This window comes from Rutidosis leptorrhynchoides, chromosome 3 (assembly GCF_046630445.1).
Source record: "Rutidosis leptorrhynchoides isolate AG116_Rl617_1_P2 chromosome 3, CSIRO_AGI_Rlap_v1, whole genome shotgun sequence".
Classification (NCBI taxonomy): Eukaryota; Viridiplantae; Streptophyta; class Magnoliopsida; order Asterales; family Asteraceae; genus Rutidosis; species Rutidosis leptorrhynchoides.
The window spans coordinates 174146384-174151617 of record NC_092335.1 but is presented as its reverse complement, the minus strand read 5'-3'; positions in this window follow the sequence as shown (position 1 = coordinate 174151617).

Genomic DNA, 5234 nt, shown 5'->3' with positions numbered 1-5234 from the left:
TTATAGAAAATTAAATGACGCCACCAGAAAAGATCACTTTCCCTTACCTTTCATTGATCAAATGTTGGAAAGATTAGCTGGAAACAGTTACTATTGTTTTCTTGATGGTTTTTCCGGATATTTTCAAATTCCAATAGCACCCGAGGACCAAGAGAAAACCACGTTCACGTGCCCTTATGGTACTTTTGCTTACAAACGCATGCCATTTGGACTTTGCAACGCCCCTGCAACCTTTCAAAGGTGCATGATGGCGATTTTTCACGACATGATAGAAGAATGCATGGAAGTTTTCATGGATGACTTTTCAGTCTTCGGTGATACTTTTGAATCATGTGTAGCTAATCTTGAACGAATGCTTATTAGATGCGAACAATCAAATCTAGTTCTTAATTGGGAGAAATGCCATTTCACGGTTAAAGAAGGCATCGTTCTTGGACATAAAATTTCAAAGGAAGGAATTGAAGTGCATAGAGCTAAAGTAGATGTAATTGCTAAACTACCACATCCCACCAATGTTAGAGGAGTTAGGAGTTTTCTAGGGCATGCCGGTTTTTACCGACGTTTCATAAAAGATTTTTCTAAAATTGCCACTCCTATGAATAAACTCCTAGAAAAAGATGCTCCATTCATCTTTTCAGATGAATGTATCAAATCTTTTAATATTCTTAAAGAAAAACTCACTAATGCGCCGATCATGATAACTCCAAATTGGAATCTACCATTCGAACTTATGTGCGATGCAAGTGATTTTGCAATGGGAGCCATTTTAGGACAAAGGATTGAAAAACGATTTCAACCTATTTATTATGCTAGTAAGACGTTACAAGGAGCACAAACGAATTACACAACCACTGAAAAAGAACTCCTTGCTATTGTCTTTGCTTTTGACAAATTTCGATCATATCTCGTTCTAGCTAAAACGGTGGTCTATACCGACCATTCTGCTCTTAGATACCTATTTTCGAAACAAGATGCCAAACCAAGATTAATCCGTTGGATCTTACTCTTACAAGAGTTCGATATTGAAATTCGAGATAAAAGAGGAGCAGAAAATCTCGCCGCTGATCATCTTTCTCGTCTTGAAAATCCCGAATTAGAAGTTCTAAATGAATCGGCTATACAAGACAACTTTCCTGATAAATATCTATTGAAGATAGATTATAATGAAATTCCATGGTTTGCAGACTATGCAAACTACTTAGTTTGTGGATTCCTTGAAAAGGGATTATCATACCAAAAACGAAAGAAATTCTTTAGTGATATAAAACACTATTTCTGGGAAGATCCACATTTGTTTAAAAGTTGTCCCGATGGAATAATACGCCGATATGTATTCGGAGATGAAGCTAGTAAAATTTTAAACCATTATCACACAGGACCAACAGGAGGGCATTATGGGCCTCAACTAACAGCAAGAAAAGTTTATGATGCTGGATTCTATTGGCCTACAATTTACAAAGACGCACACCTTCTTTGAAAATCCTGTGATGCTTGTCAAAGGACCGAAAAAATAAGTCAACGTGATGAAATGCCACAAAATGTCATTCAAGTATGTGAAGTATTTGACATTTGGGGTATTGACTTTATGGGTCCATTTCCAAAATCTCATAATAATCTATATATTCTCGTAGCCATTGATTATGTATCTAAATGGGCGAAAGCACAAGCTCTCCTAACTAACGATGCACGAGTTGTAGTAAACTTTTTAAAACATCTTTTTGCAAGGTTTGGAACACCGAAAGCTTTAATAAGTGATCGGGGAACTCATTTTTGTAATAATCAACTTGAGAAAGTTCTCAAAAGATATGGAGTAACTCATAAAATCCCCACTGTTTATCATCCACAAACAAGTGGACAAGTTGAAAATACCAACTGAGCTGTAAAACGTATTCTAGAGAAAACAGTAGGATCAAATCCGAAGGAATGGTCCATTAAATTGGAGGATGCACTCTGGACTTTTAGAACAGCCTACAAAACTCCAATTGGAACCACACCTTTTAAACTTGTTTACGGAAAAACATGTAATCTTCTAGTAGAAATTGAACACAAAGCATTTTGGGCTTTGAAGACATGTAATCTTGATTTACATGAAGCTGGACATCTACGGTTAAGTCAACTAAACGAATTAGAAGAATTAAGACATGAAGCATACGAAAATTCGTTAATCTATAAGGAAAGAACGAAGAAATGGCATGATAAAAGAATCAAAAGTTCAAAAGAATTTAAAGAAGGAGACAGAGTTCTTCTTTTCAATTCACGATTCAAGCTATTTCCTGGAAAATTGAAATCAAGATGGTCTGGACTATTCATAGTCAAAAGAGTTTTCCCGTACTGAACAGTAGAATTGATAAATTCAAATAGGATTGAATTTAAGGTTAATGGTCACAGAGTTAAACATTACATAGATAGTCCGATGGAAGTTGACAACGAAGTTAATCACAATTTCAACACCACATCTAACTAAGTGTGGGGAGAATCAAGTCTTTAAAGGATAATATGTATTTCTGTTAGAGTTAGATTTTCTGTTTTCGTGTAATTCTCGAAAATGGAACCCGAATGGTCTTTCCTTAGCAGACCCTAAAGAACTAGTCTTCTCCCCCCATTCTGAATTTTTATTTTTTTTAGGTTTTACGAAATGAAGACTTCCTGTGAACTAAACCATGGTCTAATGCTACACGCTTTGATCACTAAACGTAATAATGACACCCTTCCAAGTGAAATAGTATCATTAATCAGAGGTAAATTGGACGGAGTAAGAAAAGAATCCAGATGCGAAAATAATAAGTCACAATTTGGTAAAGGAAAATCAAAATCCGCAGCGAAAAGAAGAGCACGACACCTTGAAAAATGTCACAAATGCGGAAAATGGTCACACGAAGGTAAATGTTCAAATAATCAAACCTATTCAAACACCGAATTTGTTACTTTATGCAGAGACGGACCGTTCATATGTTTAGAAGAAAAAACATTAAATGCTCGAGGTTACCCCTATGTAGCCATGGAAAATCAATTAGTCTGACTATCTTATGAGTGGGCTAGAGCATATCACTAAGAATACTATCTCACAGGTAAGTTTGTACAGTTTTTATTTTTATTTTTATTTTTAACCTTTTGATAATAAACGCTAATTTGTTCGCTATAAAGCATTAAATTGGTATTCGATAAAATTAGGTCTTGCGACCGAAATTATTGATATCATTCAAAAATTTATTACATCACTGCGAAATTTAACGTTTATTCTTAAGGTATAAATATCTTTAATCAATCAACCCAAAATATTTCAAAAATTCGTCATGAGTTAAACTAGGTTATGAAACCAAAATTACTTTACCGAAAAGAGGGGCGCATATTTTTGATAATATTTGATTGATTAAAGTGGGATAAAAAAAACCAAAAAGATTTTTAAATTTATTTTTACTTTGTTTTTAAAATTAATATTGAAATAATATTGTAAACTTTTTAAATTAATATATTTAAAATTGTAAATATTTGAAAAATTAATATTTTAATATATGTTTGTATGAAAACAAAAATAAAATTTAAGTTTGGTGTGAATTTTTAATATGAATTTTTAATTTTATGCATTTTAAATTTAAGTTTGGTGTGAAATTAAAAAAAAAAATTTACTTTATTTCGATAAGTTAAAAATATGATTTTTAAAATTCGTCGTGAGTTGAAGACTAGGTCGTTGAACCGAAATTGCTTTACCCGAGGGAGGGACGAGAACTTTTATTATCATTATTTTTAATCTTATTGAATTAAAGTATGCCAAAAACATTTAAAAAACTCAAAAATCTTTGCTTTTAAAATCGCGCTTTGAATTGACAAATTTTAAAATTTTGTCGAGTGACGGACTAGGACATCGATCCGAAACACCCTCGCTCCTAAAGGAAAACAAAATTTTTAGAATTTAATTAATTATAAGTTTTATAAAGTATAAGGTTTTATAAAAAAAAAAAAAGCCAAAAATACTGTAGCCGGACCCCCATGCGATCGCATGGGTATTGCACTCCAACTCCATGCGATCGCATGGAGCTGGAAAACAGGCCAGATTGAAATGGCAGTCTGTTCTGCTCTTTTTCACTTCAAACACACACATACACGAATACACTCCCAAATAATCACCAAAAATCACCAAAATTCACCCTAATTCGTCAAAATTCTTGCTCTAATCATGCCTAGATTCTCATTCTTCAGCAAAAAGGTAAAAATTACACCCCTAAACTCTATAAATTTCTAGTTTTTGTGATAATTACCAATATTTTACCTAATGCAATTTTGTTGATTTCTAGTGTAATTAGTGTTAAATTGTTAGTATTTTATGATTGTATAACCTAGATTGATGCTATTTAACATGATTTGAAACCAAAAACTTCAAAATTTTTAGAAATCTAGGGTTTGTGTTCCTGAGCAATTTGGGGCTTTTTGATATAAACAGGTTATGGCCAATTTTTGTCATGAATTATTGCTAAATTGAGTAGTGTAATATGTTTAGGTAGTTAAATGATCCAAACATTGATCCTAAACATGATTTTAAAGATTAAAGTGGACTTTTTAGGTGAAAATTCATGAACTTGATTAATTTGATATAATTGCCAATTGAGACTTGTTTAATTGTTAGTAATGACTATTTTGACATGCTATTTGAGTTAAATGCTTATGAACTTTGTATACATTTTCATATGTGCTTATTTGGAAAATTGTAGAATTGTGAAAAATGGTGAAAATGTGTATAAGTTTAATTTTGATTTAACATGTTATTGTGATTGTTTTAAGTTGTTATTTTGCTAACACTAATGCATACTTGGATGCATAAACTTTGTGTTTAATGTGTTTTACAGAAAGCCGATACTGGAGGTTCAGGAGCATCATCATCTAGACAGCCAGCTCCAGCTCCAGAACTAGAACCAGAAATGCAATATGAACCTGAAAAACAACCACAACAGGAACCACAACAACAGCCTGATCAACATGTACCCTATTATGATACGCTACAGTTACCTAATGAATTCACAGTATTTCCCTCGCATCCACCTATCGAATACCCAACAATTCCGAAACACACGTTACATCCTAATCTGAGATTCGATAGATGATGGAGAGATTACCCGGTATATCAAAATAATAAATTTAAATTGGTAACAAAAGAGGTAGAGGTGCCAAGGGTAATTGATTGGAATCCTTTGGAAACGGTCTATCTAGCTGACCGTGTCAGACAGCATTTGGTACAAAGG